The sequence below is a fragment of the Papio anubis genome, chromosome 4, assembly GCF_008728515.1.
Source record: "Papio anubis isolate 15944 chromosome 4, Panubis1.0, whole genome shotgun sequence".
NCBI classification, from domain to species: Eukaryota; Metazoa; Chordata; class Mammalia; order Primates; family Cercopithecidae; genus Papio; species Papio anubis.
In genome coordinates this window covers 151,854,205-151,874,418 of record NC_044979.1, presented here as the reverse complement: position 1 = coordinate 151,874,418, position 20,214 = coordinate 151,854,205, and the positions used below count along the sequence as shown (strand labels likewise).

General features: G+C 35.5%; 1 long non-coding RNA gene across 1 annotated transcript; it reads left to right on the top strand.

Moving 5' to 3' along the window:
• Positions 1–4,042: 4,042 nt before the first annotated feature.
• Positions 4,043–19,776, top strand: LOC103882696. Its single transcript, XR_002520865.2, has 2 exons — positions 4,043–11,776; positions 15,346–19,776. It is a non-coding gene; the product is annotated as an uncharacterized LOC103882696 (long non-coding RNA).
• Positions 19,777–20,214: the final 438 nt, after the last annotated feature.

Genomic DNA, 20,214 nt, shown 5'->3' with positions numbered 1-20,214 from the left:
TTCTGAAGCCTGATTCTGTCAATTCATACATCTTATCCTCCATCCAGCTCTGAGCCCTTGCTGGGGAGGTGTTTCTGTCATTTGGGGGAGAAGAGGCACTCTGGTCACTTGGGTTTTCAGCATTTATTCATCAATTCTTTCTCTTCTTCATGAGTTTGTCTAGTTTTGATTTCCAAGGTTGCTGATCCTTGGATGAGGTTTTTGTGGGGACTTTTCTTGTTGATGCTGTTGTTGCTTTCTGTTTGCTTATTTTTCTTTCAGTAGTCAGGTTCCTCTTCTGTAGCGCTTCTGCGGTTTGCTGGGGGTTCACTTTAGGCCCTATTCATCTGAGTTGCTTCTGCACCTAGATATGTCACCCTAAGAAAATGGAGAACAGCAAAGATGGGTGCCTACTCCTTCCCCTGGGATCTCCAACCTCAAGAGGCACCAACCTGATACCAGTAGGAAGGTCCCTGTATAGGGTATCTGGTTACACCTGTTGGCGGATCTCACCCAGTTAGGGGGTTATGGGAACTAGAACCCATTTAACAAAGCACTTTGGCTGTCCGTTGGTGAAGGGGTGTTCTGCTCTGGGTGACACCCACTCTTCTGGGCTGCCTGAGTTCCACAAAGAAGCTTCCATTAGCTCATTTAATAACTATTAAATGAGTTATAGCCAAATGACTATTTCAAAAAATTATTTCTTTTCTTTCTTTCTTTTTTTTTTTGAGATGGAGTCTCTCTCTGTCTCACAGACTGGAGTGCAGTGGTGCGACCTCTGCTCAATGCAAGCTCCGCCTCCTGGGTTCACGCCATTCTCCTGCCTCAGCCTCCTTAGTAGCTGGGATTAAAGGCGCTCGCCACCTCTCCTGGCTAATGTTTTGTATTTTTAGAAGAGGCGGGGTTTCACCGTGTTAGCCGGGATGGTCTCGATCTCCTGACCTCGTGATCCACCCGCCTCAGCCTCCCAAAGTTCTGGGATTACAGGCCTGAGCCACAGCACCCAGCCTCAAAAAATTATTTCATGTTTAGCAATCAAACTTTATCATCATAGTTTGATTTTTCTTAAAGTGCAGAGAGGAACTTTTTTTCTTTAAGGAACAATACATTGAAAGCAAAAAAAATTGTAACTTATCTTTTTAAAATGAAATAAACTAGACAATGGAGTATATTAGTCTCCTTCTGAGAAAGGCAAACGTATACCAGTTAGGATTTTTTCAAGAAATATTTAACATTTGTACAATGAAATAATCTTATCAGACTTTTGGTCAGGCTAGGGGACTTATGTGTCATCCTTTCCCTCCAGAATATTTTATTTTTCCTAGCATTAAGCTGTGGAACTTAGAATGCATTAAGCTAAGAAAAATGGGGTAAGGAGTTTATCACTAAAATGTCTATTATGTTTTAGTTACAAAAGGGAAAGATCTATACCTTTATAGGTTTCTTGAGGAGTATAATAATAATAATAAAAGAAGCTCGTGAAGCTTTGTACAAGTAAGCAGATCACTCCCTTTCCTTTCACCTTCTTATGCCATTATGCTTTCAGGCTCCTTTAAACAAATGTTAACATCAAGGAAGGCCCATTTCCTCTAAGCCATACCAAACCAAGTTCTCTTCCTTTGATTATTAACCAATCTTTCTACTTTTTGATAATAAATCTGCCTGTTTTAATTAGATATCTTTAGAGTACATGGAAATGAAATTCCTACGATTTATAATATTTTAATAATACTTCCAAAAGAAAATGGCATCAGGAAATACACAAAGACAATACAGTTACAGACCTTGGATTATACAAATCTAAATTCTTTCTTTTATAAAGATGACAGGGAGACTTTCTTAGTAACAAGCAATGCCATACAGAAAACAATGATAGCATTAGATGGCTTAAGATGGATTGACTATTGAAGAGAGAGAAAGATAATAATCAAAAATGTTTTCCATTTTCTTGACTTAAGCAACTTAGAGGAAATTGTAGCTGCTATTAATGGTAAGAAAAACATTAAAAAGGAAAAGATTTAGGAAAAGAGAAACATCAAGAGTCAGTTTTGGATGTGTCACATTTTACATGCTTGTGGTACAGCAAGATAGAGACATCAAATAGGGAGAGGGATACATGAGTCTGTATCCAGAAGAAAGTTCAGGGCTGGATATATACATTTAGTAGATGTAATAATGCTAAGAGGGTAGATGAGATCATTTTGGGAGAGAGTGTAGATGGATACCACAGTAAGGCTTATGACAGACCTAAAAATATATAAAATATTTTTAAGTTGATTCACGTATTTTTCAGGGTACACGTGGTAATTTGATATATTCATATACTTTCTGAAGATCAAATCAGTGTAACTGAGATATCTATAACCTTAAATATTTGTTTTTTTTCTATGCTAGAAACATCCAAATGATTCTTTTCCAGCAGTTTTGAAATATACAACATTATTGTAAACTGTAGTCAGTCTACTGATCTCACACTAGGTTGTATTTCTCGTATCAAGCTGTATATTTGTACTCATTAATCAACTTCTTTTCATCAGCCCCTTTTCACTACCCTTCACAGCTTCTGATAACTACCAATCTAATATCTAGCTTCACTTTTTAGCTCGCACACGTGAGTGAAAATATGATATTTTTCTTTCTGTGTCTGGCTTATTTCACTTAACATAATGAACTCAGGTTCCATCCATGTTGCTGCAAATCACATGATTTTATTTTTTGTGGCTGAAAAATATTCCATTGTTTATATATACTACAGTTTCTTTATCCATTTATTCACTGATGGACACTTAAATTGATTTCGTATTTTGACTACTGTGAATAGTGCTGTAATTAACATGGAAGTGCAGATATCTCTTCAATATATTGATTTCCTTTCTTTTATGCTCATTAGCAGAATTGCTAGATCATATGGAGCTCTATTTTAAGTTTTTTAAGAAACCTCCACATAATGTTTCGTAGTGGCTGTACTAATTTACATTCCTACCAACAGTGTATTAGAGTTCTCCTTCCTTCACATCCTTGCCAGCATCTGTTATTCTTTCTTTTTAATAAAAGCATTTTAACTAGGGTAAGGTGATATCTCATTTTGGTTTTGATTTGCATTTCTCTGATAATTAGTGATGTTGAGCATATTTCCATATACCTGTTGACCACTTGTGTGTCATCTTTTGAGAAATATCTATTCAGATATTTTCCCCGTTTTTCAGATGGATAATTATTATTATCATTATTTTTGCTACTAAGTTGTTTGAGCTCCATATATAATCTGGTTCGTAATCCCTTGTCAGATGGATAGTTTGCAAATAATGTCTCTGATACTGCAGGTTGTCCCTTTGTTGATTGTTGCCTTAGCTGTGCAGAAGCTTTTCAGTTTTACATAAATAGATAAAAATATTTGTCTTTTAATTTAAGACATATTTTATGGGAGGATTCAACAGGACATGGAGACAGATGAGACACTTATTTCTCTCACATTGTTAGTTCTATCCCTTATTTCCTTAACATTGCAATCTAGTGTTAATTTAATGTTTATGTCACCTTTCACATCCATATTAAAGATTAATCATGTAATATCATTTACATAGTTTAAGCCTGTGATATTTTCTATTCTCATTCAGTCATAATGTTTCATGTAATTCTTCCTGATTAATTTATTTAGTATAGATAATTTAGTTTCATCAATGTCCTGTGCATAATTGTTTTCCATTGTAACTTCATTTCATAATCCGATACACTATTCTGATTTTCGTTTTATATAAGATTCATTTTAAAATGATTATATCAATCTGTAATTTTAAAAACTTTTTAAAGTATTTTATTTTATTTTTTATTTTTTTATTTTTTATTTTTTTGAGACGGAGTCTCGCTGTGTCTCCCAGGCTGGAGTGCAGTGGCGTGATCTCGGCTCACTGCAAGCTCCGCCTCCCAGGTTCACGCCATTCTCCCGCCTCAGCCTCCCAAGTAGCTGAGACTACAGGCGTCCGCCACCACGCCCGGCTAGTTTTTTGTATTTTTAGTAGAGACGGGGTTTCACCATGTTAGCCAGGATAGTCTCGATCTCCTGACCTCGTGATCCACCCGCCTCGGCCTCCCAAAGTGCTGGGATTACAGGCTTGAGCCACCGCGCCCGGCCTTAAAGTATTTTAAACTTAATTCTCAGTGATTCTGTATCATGTCTTAATAATTTATTATTTATTCTGTTCTTGCACGTTCTGAACTAAATATCATCATCAATTGCATTCCATATGGTTTTCTGGACTCTTCCTTTGCAAAATAAACAGACTTCTGGCGTGGAAAAAATATATATATTTGTCTTTTTTTTGCTTTGGTTGCCTAGGCTTACACAAAAAATTTTGCCTAGACCAATGTCTTGGAGTGTTTTCCCAATGTTTTCTTCTAGTAATTTCAAAGTTTCAAGGCTTAGAGTTAAATCTTTACTTAATTTTGAGTCGATTTTTGTATATAGTGAGAGAGAGAGGTCTTGTTTTGTTTTTCTACATATGATTTATCCAGTTTTCCCAGCACCATTTATTAAAGAGACTGTCCTTTCCTCATTGTATGTTTTTGGTGTCTTTGTCGAAGACGAGGTAGCTGGAAGTGCATGGATTAATATCTGGGTTCTCTATTCTGTTTCATTGTTCTGTGTGTCTGCTTTTATGCCAATACTGTGCTGATTTAGTCACTACAGATTTGTAGTATTTTTTGGTGTCCAGTGGTGTAATGTCTTTAGTTTTGCTTTTTTTGTTGCTGTTGCTCAGGATTGCTTTGCCTATTCAGAGTCTTTGTGGTTCCACATAAATTGTAGGATTGCTTTTTCTACATCTGAGAAGAATGTCATTGGTATTTTGATAGGGATTGCATTGAATATGTAAATTTTCTTGGGTACTGTTATCGTTTTAATAATATTAATATTTCTAATTCATAAATACAGAATATCTTTTCATGTTTGTATGTCTTCTTAAACGTCTTTCATCAGTGTTTTATAGTTTTGCTTGTATGTATCTTTCACTTCTTTGGTTAAGTTCATTCCTAGCATTCTATATTCCTTGTAGCTATTTAAAATTAGATTTCTTTCTTGATTTTTCTTTAGATTGCTCACTATTGGCATGCATAAATGCTACTGATAATTGTATGCTAATTTTGTGTCTTGTAATTTTACTGAATTCGTTTATCAGTTCTAACAAGTATTTAGTAGAGTCTTTAGATTTTCCTAAGTATAAGATGATGTCATCTACAAACAAGGATAATATGACTTTTTCTTTCCAACTTGAATGCCCTTCCTCCTGCCTAATTGTTCTGACTAGGACTTCCAGTATTATTTTGAATAAAAGCGGTGAAAGTGGGCATCTTTGTCTTGCTCCAGATTTTAGAGTAAAGCCTTTCAGTTTTTTTCTGTTAAGTATGATGTTAACTGTGGGTCTGTCATATATGACCTTTATCATTTTGAAGTATGATCCTTCTATACTCAGTTTTGTTAGGATTTTTGCCATAAAGGGATTTTGAATTTCATCAAACGCTTTTTCAGAACCTGTTGAAATGATCATGCGGTTTTATTCTTGGTTCTGTGTTTGTTGAGCCATCCTTGGCATTCCTGGGATGTTTCTGGTTAATGATTTTTTTTTTGATGTCTCTCCATTGGCTGAGTTATAGAGCAGAGTTTTCAGAGCTGGGAATGATAGTCCCACCTTCCACTTTTGTCTCTGGCTGTCCGCAGGCATATTTCACCCTTCAGGCACTCGCCATGCTTTCTTTGACTTGAAACAGGGACAGGTCTCCTGCCAAGGAACCCAAGATGGTGGGGAAGCTAGTTGTCCACCTTAATCTCCCTTTTTCAAATGTAAAAACCATGAGTCAGGAAGAAGCTTTCTGTGTACTTGGTGCTGGGCAGATTGGGAAGAAGGGTGTTGTGGAGATGAAAGTCTAACTCTCTTACCATCTACTCAAAACTTTTTCATATCTCTGTCAGTCCAGGCACTGTTGCCTTATCGTATTTGAGTTGTGTGATACTGCTGCTGATAATTCCAGCACTATATATTTGTTTTTGGTTTTCTCTTGTAGAAAGTGAAGCCAGGTTGCTTCTATGCTGCCATTTTGGAACCAGAAGTCTCTCCCTAATCAATAATTTGACATAAACTCACAAAAGGCCAAGTATTTATGTGCTTCTATATTGGTATTTATAACACTGACTTACTTTAAGGAATTCTAGAAGAGATGAGAAATGTGTACTAGGATCAGTTAATAATGATGTTTATCAGAATAGTAAAAAAACTGGAATTATTTACCTAAGTTGAAGAATAATTTGTAAATTATAAACATCCTTATGATACATTGCAATTCATAGTGTAAAAATCCCATTGTAGAATAATTTTTTTAATGGAAAGCCATTGATAGCATATTAATAAGAGGGAGAAGCAGACTATAAAAGTATAATAGAATATTATTTAAAAATAAATGTATGTAAAATGAAAAGGACTAGATGTATACATCAAAATATTAAGAGTTGTTATTTTTTGAGAGTGGGACTATAGATAGTTATATTTCAGTGTTTTTTCTTTTTTGTTTGTTTTGTGGCAAAGGTTCACTACATTGTGCATATTCATGCTTGAAAAAAAGTTATATAAAGAGTTAAAATCTGTGACCAAGAAAAGACCCTCATGCAGTAGTGAGATTTATCTGATATCTACAAATCCCATATTTCAATGTTTAACTATGCTTTCACATGATTAAATTAAATTGTACATAAATGTATTCTTTTCTTATTTTCCTACAGAATATTTCAGTACAGAAAGCAATTTTATAATCTAAGTTGGATCACTTCTCATTTTTATTACTAATTTAAATCATATTTCTCAAAGTTAAAGAAGCATATTGTTTCAGGAAAATTAGATGCTTTCCCTCGGTATTATGGCATGCTAAAATATATGCTAATATTGCAGTGAGAATCATTATTGAGTTTCTCTATATAGCACTGAAAGGAAAAACAATTAAAACTGCTTTAGGCTATCAATAATTCATGAGGGAAATGTCTATTCCTACTAGACTACATCTTAAAAAAATCCAAGTGAGACAAGAGGGAGCCTACTGAATTCTTCCCAAGAGAGCTCTCCCCTCTACTTTATGAGGGAGTTCATTTCAAGCTGCCCTTGGGCTTCTAAAATAGCTATACATCGTCCTAGTCTTCATCTGCCTTCTCCAGCAACTTACAGGAAGGCTTTTGTAAAAAATGAGGCTTTCACAAGAAGACCCTTGTCAAGTAAATAAATAAACTCCTAGGGAATACCTTCTGCGTCTTTCTGATTAACCAGCAGAGTACCTAGCATGATGCCCTCTATGCAGAAAGATCCAGCAGACCACCATTTAGACATTCCATCCCCACCCGTGTTTTAGATATTTCATCCCTCCAGCCCTGCTTCTTAAATCTCCCACCCGCTTGAAACCTGGGGTTTCCTAAATGATTTCCAGGCCTGCTGCCATACTCCATTTTTAATAGGAATCTCTAAAGTGAGCTATAATTTGAAAATACGTAATCAAGGACACTGTGGGATTCTCAGCTTTAGGCAATATGTTCTGTCGGATAGAAGAAAGCTCTGGCAAACAGCAGACCCAGATTCTTGCACCAGCTGTGCTCCCAACTTACTCTATAATTTCAATCAAGTCATTCTAATGGCTATTGTCTGTCTGTTTCACTGGTGGAATCTACAGAAGTCCTAGCCTTCCTGACTCCTTAACAATGATCATGTGAGGATCAATGAGATGAAGTCTGCAGAGATATGTTGTCCCCTTGGGGAAAGACACTTTGAAAATAAAGGTATTAGAGAAAATCTCTGGTATGGCTTTCAAGAGCTCAGATTCCCAACTCTTATGTTGTATGCACGTTTTCTGGCAATTAGGGCATTATTGCTTTTTCTCCTGTAATGAAAGCAATACAAAAAAAGAAAACCCATCAAAACACTACTCCTGTTGAAACTGAATAAAGAAAGCAAACTTTCATTTCATTCCTTTCATGGATGATGTATTTTCTGAGTATAAGCATATTGCGTATAGCACAAGTTGGCAGACTTGTCCCCAAATACACTTCCATCTGGTGACCGGACCTCAGTTTTACATGCTCAATTGCACATTGTTTAATTGCCTGTCTCTGCCAGTAGCGTAAATATATTATATATTAATAAGTTCCTGTATATGTTTGTACATACATATAAACATGTATTGACTCCCCTTGTATTGAGTTTTTGTGTGCAAATTTGAAAAAACCATGGACTTGTCTACGCATTTTAACAGAAATAAACCCCCTCAAGGTTTCTGTTTCAAATCATGCCCACAGGCATAGACTGAGGGGTATGCCTGCTATGATTTCGCCTTCACATACTTCAAAAGAATGTGTGCATGTTTGTGTTTGGGGAATGGTGGATATAGGGAAAGAGGGGTTAGGAAGAAAATCCTTTGTGAATGCGAAATATTCCCTGTGTATTCTTCAGAATCAAAATATCTGAATTCAGTGCTTTCATACGGTTCTTCAATTTAAAATGCTAGATTCAACTATATTTTATCATGGCCTAATTTGATATTATCCAGTCTTCAAATACCCTGAGAAATGCTTTACTCATGCATCAATCTCTCAAAAAATGGATAAATTGCTCTTAACTCCACATTAAGGCTAAAGAAAAGCTTTTGAAGAAGTTGCAAAGTATTGAAAAATGGGATTTAGCATAAAAATGCCTTCCAAATAAACCACCAAAATGCCTATTGTGATGATCTATGATGAGGGAACCTGCTGGCTGTGTGGTACTCACATGAGAGATTCTAGCAACTCCTTCTGAGTTGGGGAGATAATTGCTTTAGTAGAATTCATAAACTCACAAGCTCAATTCACCTAGCAAAAAAAATCCTAAATAAATATCATTGGAAAATAAAATCTTTATTTGCAGCATGGAGAACCACTAGTCTGAAGACTGTCAGTTTTGAAATCTGAAGTAATGCATTACCCTGCAGGGCCCCATCCATGCCAGCTTAAACAGATGTAGCGTATTTGTTTCTGAAGTGTGCTCTGCCGGGGGAGAAGACATCTCTTTTTTTCATTTTCTCATTTAAAGACTGAAGGTTAAGAAAAATAAAACTTGCTTTTGGAATGATATTTATGTTACATTTCAATATTGAATAAATGTTCATGAGTATTTTATAGGTGCCTGAAAATAAGGTAAGATATTAACAGAGAAACAGTTTTGTGAGCCATAAGGTGATATTAGCACTTTCTGCTATAGCGAAGTGGCATTAGTTTTATATGAGCAGTTATAATGAAAATTTAATGTAGTTAAAAAGAATTAACTCTGCACAGTGAGCATTCAACTTACCACAAATGTCTTAGCCAGAAAACAAACCCTACACATCAAAGTAACTGTGAAATTCGCATTTGTTCATAAACTATGAAATGAAATTCATTGCTTAGTATTTCAAAGCTTTTAGAGTTAATACATTTAAAAACTGAATAATAGTGATATTCTTTATGTAAATTTGTGTCTCCTAAGAAAGGAAGAAGAAAGAAGAGAAAGAAAAAAGAAAGAAGAAGGCGAGAAGAGAAAATAATCCCACAAGTTAAATAAATAAATAAATAAATAAACTCTACCCTTCAAACCAAATCAGGACTAACTTATATACATTTAGATATAATTTAAATTCTTTAAAAATTTACGCAAATTTTATTAATAGGACATATTAGGTCTAAAAGATGATATACCTTTGGATCTAATTTCCCCTTCTTACTAGAAAAACTTCCAGTAATTTGTTTTACAGGTAAAAGCTTCTTAACTTTTGTCATCTACTATATCTTGCCACAATGATGGAAATAAATCAGTACTTGAAGGAAGACATTTTGACTGAAATAATGTAAGAGAGTCCAGTGTAACATAATTTATCTCAAAGAAAATGAAAACCAGGGATATTCTATTCTAGAAGCCTAAGAGGAAAATGTATCACACTGTCTCAGGATTTATGCTAGACCAGAGAGGTTGGAAGTCAACAGCCACTGAAATGCCATGCAGTCTGTTACTAGATCACGTGTTACAGTAGAATGAGTGGTGATCTTGGTATCCAAAACGATGTTTTACTTGTTAGTTTCAAACATGAGCATCCACCTCTTTACCTATTTTAAAAGAAAAACTTGATGTCTGGGTTTCACATTTTTCTTTCAAAAGGTACTTTCTTAGCATAATGTATACTTCTGATGAAGTTGACACTTGCTGTGGAAAAGGAAGATAATGTTTTAGAATAAAAATATAAGAATCGCTTTTCAGGAAGAAAAGAAGGACGTGACTGATGGTCAGTTCCTAAGGGCTTCCACACCCTACTTTGGTTTCAATGTCTAGATTTTTCTAATACACAAGTACATCCAAAGATCATCTCCTTAAATTGCCTTGCAATCAGTTGAAGGGCCTTGTGACCCTCGGAAAATAGAGGAGATGGTGAACTTTGTAACCATAAGTTAGGAAAGATCAAGCAAACAATTTTAAAAAGTTTATAGCATCTGCCCAGTAAGACAGGAAATGTTGCACAGTGATATCCTATAATGATGAGGCTGATTTATGGAAGCTGTTGTGTAAGTTCAAGCGCTTTCAGTATGCAGCACATCAAGCAATGCACTAGAGTGGCTGGTGCCTCTTCTGAGTACTTAGCAATTTCTTTTACCGGTTGACAAAGGTTCTACTGCTTAGATCTTGGGTAACCGGAGCCGCCTTACCCCCAGCCTTGGGCATCCAGGTGACCTCTGCGGGGATAAAGTCCTCTTTTCTTATCTAAAAAGTGAGGTAGATGTTGTGGTGTAGTTTATGTTCCAGAGTTCCCCACAAGATCAGTCTGGAGCAAGACTTCACCTAAACCGTATCGCTACTTAGCTTCTTCCTCTTTCTTTCTCCTTCTTTCCTTACTCCCTTACACATTTTTCCTAGGAACATTCCCATAAAAAAAAAAAAAAGTCCCTTGCACAAGAATTTCCATGATAAGAAGTGCTTCCAGAGCACCCTAAGACACATCACAGAAAAATTGGCCAAGTTCTCTGTGTACCAAACAAAAGGAAGAGTTTTCTGACTTCACAGTCCTATGCAACCCAACCATATGATGTTTGAACTGGAAGTGACAATAAAAATCTGTATATGGATTAAGGAAACTAAGGCCCCCAAACAACTTGTACATCACTCAGCAATTTAGTAAGAGAGTCAGGACTAGCCCTCCTGTACCCCATCTCCCTGTCTGGTGCTCCTTTTGCTTCAATATCATGAGAACATTTTTAAAAGTCTTCTCTTTTTATGACTTCAGTTGTCATCAAATTACCTATGTAGTCACCTACCTGTGAAAACTATTCTTCGTTAATGAAAGACTCAAACATGTCAGCTCAGTGATAAAAAAAATTTCCAAGTTATAATGAAGCTCTGACTTGGGCCACTTTTGTAATAGTAAAAATATTAAACACAAAATAAAATCTAAGATTTATTTAGAATTTACGATAACCTGGACCCTCTGCTAATTGTTTTGCACGTATTACACCATGTATTTCTTTCAGCAGGATGAATACAGTAGATACCATTATAATATCCACTTTAGAAATAGGAAAGTCAAGCTCAGAGATGAAAATAGACATGCAGCAATTACATATGAAAGCCAGGGTCAAGGCTGTATCTGACATACTCATATTTGCCTTCGTAACCCCCAGATTACATTGCCTCTCCGTGGACTCCTGGCTGTACATTCTCCAATAAGCAGTCTTGGTGACCCACTGGAATGTGCCCTTTCAGCTACTGTCATTAATGTAAGTTTTTTTGTTAATGAGACTAACAAAAGGCAAGAAACTATTTTTTAAAAAGGGTCTTCATTTATACAAAATAATTGAAAAGAAAAATTTGCCTCTTTATATATTTTTTTAACTTTTTAATTGGATATTGGCAAGTTATAACTGTATATATTCATAAGGTAAAAAATGATGCTGTGATATGTGTATACAATGTGGAATGATTGGCTCAAGCTAATTAATATCCATCACCTCAAACACTATCATTTATTCCTCCCATCTAGTTGAAACATTATATTCTTTGATCACCACCTTGCCTTTCCCCACCCCCAGCCTCTGGTAACCACCATTCCAGTTTCTACTTCTGTGAGTTCCGTATTTTTAGCTTCCACATATAGGTGAGGACATACAAATTTATCTTTCTGAATTTGAATTTTTCTTAAGTTAAAGTAATACATATTATTTTGGCACTGATCCCAAAGTAGTATTCTACTTACTGGTTTATCATCCTATTTATTGGGGAAGTACACAATCCCTTGAATATTTCAGAACTATAAGAGTTATATTACATTGTGATGAGCTAACATGTTTGCCTTTGTCTTGTGGTGTCCCTGGGTTTTGGCCAATTTTAATTTGGAGCTATGTGTGATTTGATAATCCTTTCTAATTGACAATGCAAACACAAATTCATGACTATAAAATATGACATTATCCATTTGATGGGTAAGAGGGACTATGTTTGTGTTGAAAAGGAAGTCATTTATCATGGTTCCATCAAGAGGGACTCACCTCAGGGTGGACACTACCTTTGCCAGAGAAATATTTTGATCATTTAATTGAATTTTCTCCTAACTGGAATATCAACTCATGTTTTGTGACCTTTTTATATGTTTGGCAACATACAACATACAAATATGTTCTTATTTTAAATTAATAACTAAATTAATAAATGCCACAAATTGGTATTTATAAATTATGCAAAAATAAACCATGGTTTCTTTACTCACTCTAATGGTAAACACAAGATTAAAGGCTTATATGTCAATGACCTGCTTTCTTTTCTTTCTTTTTCTTTTTTTTTTTTTTTTGAGTTGGAGACTTACTCTGCTGCCCAGGCTGGAGTGCAATGGCATGATCTCGGCTCACTGCAACCTCCTCCTCCTGGGTTCAAGTGATTCTCGTGCCTCAGCCTCCCAAGTAGCTGGAAAAACAGGTGCCCCATTTTTTTGTGTGTGTTTTTAGTAGAGACGAGGTTTCACCATTTTTACCAGGCTGGTTTCGAACTCCTGACCTCAAGTGTTCACCCACCTTGGCCTCCCAAAGTGCTGGGATTACAGGTGTGAGCCACTGTGCCCGGCCTAATTTTTTTTTGTCCCAGTTTTGACTCAGCAGGTTATGATCCACTGCAAACTACTACAATTTGCATTTTCTTTTCCCTAAATGAGTCTTAACATTTTATACCTTATAACGGTCCAATTATCCTGACATTTTATTTTTTTGTCTAGAGGAAAAGAACCAAAATCATTGTTTTTTCTATTTTATTTTTAAACTAGCCATAGTGATTGCCATCCTGTTGTAACAGCTGGCTGATGTTTTGGTCTACTTTTGCATTATCCTGCAGGTATCCTTGTGGTTGATCTCCATGCACACTCAAACACCCCAACTCTCCAACACAATTACACCCACTTCCATGTGGTTGGCCTTATACTGGGGAAAGGGGAAGGCACAGAAGTTCAATAGGGGATACCTGGGATGACAACCTAGCAGGAATAAATAATCAAATAGTTTTGCTGGTCTCATGAGGAGTAGAAAAGTAGACAAAATATCAAAGTAACATAATCAGTCCCAAAGGTTATGAAAAATTAGTCATGGCCGGTAGTGCAAAAGGAACAATCGAGAGAGTGAATTCTGAAAGAATATACGTCTTACCCACATGATATCTATACTGACCAGCATTTGCGAATGAATTTTCTCTAGCGCAACTGTTGTGCGAAGGCTTAAGATCATTTCTACAGGAATCATATTCCAAGTAAATTCAGCCATGCTAAATGCAGTTTCAGCCTGCAACGCCAGATAAACATTTGCTGTTAGAAAGAATGTCAACACCCCATCAACCACCATATACTATTCAGCATCGACTCAGCCAAGTCTCCAATTTATCTGTATCATTTGTTATAACCTTAGTTTTAATTCTGCCATGTCTTCCATTCCAGTGTGTCTAATGTCAGACCATTTAAGAAATATTTACCCAGAAAAGTTTAATCACAGTGTACTAGAAAAGATGCTCTTACCTGATAAGGGGAAGAATTGGATTTTTTCCTCCATTTTGACACAGCTAGCCATCACTTTGGGGCAAATCACAACCTTATCAAGCTTCAGCTTTCTCATCTGTAAAATATGTGCACTGAAACTGTAACTCTACCATTGTGTTATGATAGGGATCTGAGCGATTTCACTTCTATAGCGATTACATCGTGAGAGCACTGGCCCTATAAAGCCAAGAAGGAATGAAAAGAGGCTAAGACAAAAAATAGTGAGTTAAAATGTAAAGGATACCTTGTACCCCCCCAAAAGAAGTTACAGTTTCCTTGGTACCCTGGGCATATTCTTACAGGTTTTCTCAGTAGCTTATGAGCATTTTTTTTTTTTTTTTTTTTTTGAGGCGGAGTCTCTGTCTCCCAGGCTGGAGGGCAGTGGCGCGATCTCGGCTCACTGCAAGCTCCGCCTCCCGGGTTCCCGCCATTCTCCCGCCTCAGCCTCCCGAGTAGCTGGGACTACAGGCGCCGCCGTCACGCCCGGCTGATTTTTGTATTTTTAGTAGAGACGGGGTTTCGCCGTGTTAGCCAGGATGGTCTCGATCTCAGGACTTCGTGATCCACCCGCCTCGGCCTCCCAAAGTGCTAGGATTACAGGTGTGAGCCACCGTGCCTGGCCTTGAGCATATTCTTGACTTTTTGACATGTTAACTTCGTAGTCTTCTTTAAACATTATCCCCTGAACCTTGAAGGTTACAGACATTATAGTACTAATGACAATGTCCTTGCAAGATCAAAAAACGTAATTCTTGAGGTGCTGTTGTTTGAAGTCTTCATAACTAATTTCAAATTAAATGAGCATCAAGAGAAAACAGTTACTCCTGAAATATTGTGCTCTCAGTTGACTTTGGGGTTTTTTTTTTTTTTTTTTCTTTTTTAAAATTCTTTATCTCGGGAAGCATATTGTCTATGTTTGTGTCAGGGTTGCCCTCATTATACCCAACCACTTTTCAACTACACTTGGCTGAGGCTTACTCTAGAATAACACAGTTCTAAAGTTATCTGTTTGCATATGGTTGATTCAGGAGGGATTCAAAGGATAAATTTATTGTGTTTCTGTGAAAGACAACCCTTTTTCCCCCCAAGCCTAAATATATATATATTTTTCTAAATGCACCCTCAAAATCAGTGTCTTTCTCAATTTAATATTATATTGGAAGAGGAAGCGTTGTTTAGACACATAGTTATGTACTACTGACTGTTGCTATAAAAATGAAGTTTAATCTGCACAATTTCCATTGCTTTTCCTTTGAAATCTGGTGTTTATTGCAACAGAACTTCAGATTTTGCAACATGATAGTCTGAAAGACAGGCCAACACAGGCAGCTCTTTGGAAACAAGAGACCTGGTGCTTCCAATGGCCAAAAAGCTGGCCAAACACCAGCAACAAGGGAAAGACACGTCAGGTAGGTTCTGCTGATTTCCCAGGCCTCTTTTAATTCTTTTACAGAGGACTTCTTTTGACAAATTATTAACACTATTTTGTTCTTATGGTTCATCTGTGTTTCTGTTAACCATACTCTCCTGGAAGAGACTTTGGCCATCTGGATGTGGTTTTTGTTTCTGTGAGAAAGGAATTTTGTGTCCTTGACATGTCCCTAGTATAAATGAATGTTTAATAAGGAAAGCATGGATCAAGATGCTATATGTTTCCAGGTTAGTTTAGAACAACTACTATGAGTTATTTAGTGCATACAATTAAGCATGAAAGCATGAAAAATATATTTATTAAAAAATATTTATGGGACACTCCAGAATAACTTGATAGTTTGGGACAATCACATGACCTTCTGCACATAACATGGTCATCCTTGGGTTAAAAAGGGCAACTAAATTCAAATTTGCACACTATAGACTAGTGTGATTTTTACTTTCAAGAGATCTTGATAAGCTTGTTTCATTATTAAAACTAGGAATTTAAGATATAGATCTGAAATTTGCAGCAAACTATAACAAAGGACAAGCTAAAGGATAAATCAACTCAAGGAATAATGTTTGAAGTGCATATACGTTTTCTGGTTTTCACTCTTTACTGCACTGACAATTTCTATGTCAGAATTAGTCCCCAAATATTAGTAAGTATCTTATCTGGCCAATTTGTTTTTTCTGAATTTTAAAGTTGAACAGCCAGTGAGGTATTTTCTCATAAGTTAAATCAAATTATCCGTATTAGTGTTGGTACTAAAAAATATCATTTTCCTTATTTTATACGTCAATAAAGACAAAAATCTTAGTTCAATATTGGGTGTAATTTAGGTACTTATTTCTATATACCTATTCTTATCTACCTGTTCTTAGGAGGGACTCTCTTAGGTTATAATGAAGTTCTGTCTCTCCAAGTTCTATACATAAAATAATTGTGCTTTCTGGAAACTACACATTTGGTAACAATGGTCACCAGTCTTCTCTGTCATTAAAATGTGTATTTTCTTACCTGGAGGAGTAAGATATTATTGTTGCCCTTAACTCTTTTTTTTTTCTTTTATTATTATACTTTAAGTTCTAGGGTACATGTGCACAACGTGCAGGTTTCTTATGCCCTTAACTCTTTTCTTGAGCTGTAATAAATTTCTTCACTACTTGGTCTTAAAAACATGGAGGCTTTAAATCTAACTTGTGTCTTTGTCATTATCTGTGAATTATAGTCTCTACTTAAAGGATCGCCGTCTAAGGCCCCCCCCCCCCTTTTTTTTTTTAAAAAAAAGCACCCTTTTAAAATTTTACCACTGTTACTAGGAAATTACTGATAAATCAGTCTTGTTCATACAGAATATTGTTTAAATGGTTTTTATCACAAGGTATTCTGGAATGAATAATAATATGTAAAATGTGATGAGTATTTAGTGAAAATCTCTGTAGAGTTGTTATATTATCAGTGTAACGCATAGTCAGAGAGTTTGTTTATATTTCTGTATTTCTCAATCTGAGACATCGTAATTATTTCAATCTTCAAATGTTCAGCCTTTGTTAACATAACATCAGACATTTGAGATCAGTGTGAAAACAAGGCGCCCTACACCTGAAGGGGACTCTGTTCTAATAATGTGTCTGATCACTTAGTTTGGATAAATAGTCGGGTTATATTTCATGCCAGAAAAAGCTTGGAAAATGAGGGTAGAAGCTATAATTAGGTTTTACTTGGATACAGCATTGGGCAATTATTAAAAAATGAGCTAGGTAAAGAATGCTATTTTCCTAATTTTATATTCTAAATATCAATATGAGACATTTATCATCAGACCTTTTAAAAGCCTCTGCTTTTAAAACAGACATGGTGATAGATGACTTAAACTCAGACAACACCAGACTCTAAAAGCAAGATAAACCACAAGGAATTACTTCCTTTTAGTTTAAGAAAACCTGGACCTCTTAATAAATCAGTAGGTAATATATTGTAATGATTTTGTATTAATATACTCTTTCTACCATTTGAACTGGTTGCATCATCCATACATCAAGCAAATAAATAAGTTTCTCGAAAGACAGGTTGCTCAATAACATCTTATTAATGGAGAATGAGCCAACTCTTCAGTAATTTGGAATATCTGTTAGAGATTGCTAAAAAATAAATGTAACCTTGACCAGATATGTTACACATAAACAGTATAATTTATGGCAATACAATGAAAGTAGGCCCATTCTGAACTTAGGCCTTTTGTTACTCATAACCTGATTCTGTGAACATTTGTTCTTTAGTAAACTCTGCTACAAATCATCAGAGTGATTATTATATAACAGAAGATTCTCTGACTGATATTCTCATACTTTCCTTTCCACACTGGAAACACGAGGAAATTCTAGGTGGTAAAAACCGCAACCACACAAAAAAACGTAAAGTCAACAAACAAGGAAAATACATCTCTGAATATAGGAATGCCAAACCTTTAACAAAGTAAAACACAGATTTTATTTCAGAAGGCTATATTTTTATATGTGTATATCAACATCAACATGTCCAGAGTAGCTGCACAAAGTTACATATTTTAGTCTTTATAAGTTCCCCTCCTCACCCTACCCAGTAGGCACTTTGTATCCAGAAACTTCTGTGTCAACAGTTTCCCCTCTCTCTGGAATGCATCAGGACAGGAGTGATTGGTGTGGTGGAGGAAGGTTGTGCTAAGAGTGAAGTTACATGAAAGTAGGATGGAGGTTAGCAAGTAGTTAAAGTCCAGAAAGGCAAAGGATTACTTCAGTAAGGTGTTAAGGAAGAGCTTTTCCATTTTACAGGTCTGAGCAAGCAGGAAATCAACTCTATGAGCTTTGAAACTCAGTAAATATGAAAACATTCTCAATACCATTTGTCAAATAATAAATACAAATTAAAACTGTACTATTTTACTGCTTGCACCCAGAAGTTAGTCAAAGATCTAGTCTTAATTATTCATTGTGTCGGTGAAGATGTAACAACAACAACAACAAAACCCCAAGCAGTATGCATATTATTTGTGAAGGTTTAAATTGGCATAATTCTTTAAAATAAGAATTTGTCAATATCTACCAAAATGAAAAAAGTGCATAGCTTTTGACCCAACGATTCCACTTCTAAGACTTTATCTTATGCCTAAGTGTGTTAATAGGCAAGATGATGGGTATATCTAGCTATTCAGTGAGTCACTGTTTTGCAAGGGTCAGAAAACTGAAAATAATGTAAAGCCCCTTCACAGAGAATACATATTCAGTCACATAAAAGAAGAGGAGAAATTTTGATGTACTGCTATATGAAGAACTCTCAGATTTGCTATTAAATAATAATATAGTTCAGTGTAAATATAGATAGTATTCTATCATTTGTGTAAAAACTGGAAAATAAAATAGTAAGATTCTGAATTTTAAAACAATTGAATGTATTAACTGTTCAAAGAATAGTTAACAAAAGAATGTATTAACTATTCTGCCTACTGCCTAAGGCCTGGGAGGAGTAGAAGAGAAGAGAGTGTGGATATTTACAGCATAGCTTTCATTCAAATTTTTTTTAAAAACTGAAATCTTTATTGTCACTCAAGGGTGGAAAGAAGTCTGACTCATACTAGAAAATAGAATGGAGGTAGACGGTGTACATAGTAGAACTGTCTGAAGCAGAGAAGGATAATGGAATTACTGAGCTGGTTAGTTAAAGAATCCATTATTAGTTTGCAATGTTATTAATTCCCAGGATATCTTCATACATAAATACAAAAGAAATCCCCACACTTCAAAGCTAAATACAAATCATTGTTATTATACACTTTAATTGTCAGCAGATAAACTAAACCATATATTATAAAATAATGAACATATTAGCTAATATATCTGAAAGCTTTTGTTAAGCCCTAATGTGATCTACAAGTGCTAATTATGTTTTTATCCTAATAATTAAAATCACTATTACTACAGTTAGTAGTTTAGTAACATTTATTTAGCTTTTCCTTTGTATTGGAGCCCTATTCTAGAAGGTAGGGGTAATAGGGTAGAAATAGTCCTCTGAAAAGCTCATAAAAACACTCACATGAATATTCATACATATACATATACAGACACACACACACACACACACACACTTGGAGAAACTTACTGACCAACATCCACAAACAGAATAAGTTGCAGGCTGAAATGCAGTAAAAGGGTGATAAATATCAGAAGACATTAAGAAAATTTTTCTGTGAGGTGTTAAGGTTTGAGCTACATTTTGAAGAAGGGTAGACATTAAAAAAAAAAAAAAAAAAAAAAGCACATAATAATCCAGGAAACGAAATGGCAACTTCATTAATAGGCAGACAATGTAAAAAGCTATGGAACTTTGAACTTGGCTGATGACAAAATGTCAAAATAAAATTAGTTCTATGAGACATCAGTCTAGTCATCTTTTAAAAAATTCTAGAAGATAACATTGGAAAAAAACTTTCCAGACATTGGCTTAAGCAAAGACTTCATGACCAAGAACCCAAAAGCAAATGCAACAAAAACAAAGATAAATAGATGGGACTTAATTAAACTAAAGAGCTTCTTCACAGCAAAAGAAATAATCAGCAGATTTAACAGACAACCCACAGGGTGGGGGAAAATCTTTACGATCTATATCTGACCAAGGACTAATATATCCAGAATCTACAAAGAACTCAAACAAATTAGCAAGAAAAAACAGTCCCATCAAAAAGTGGGCTGAGG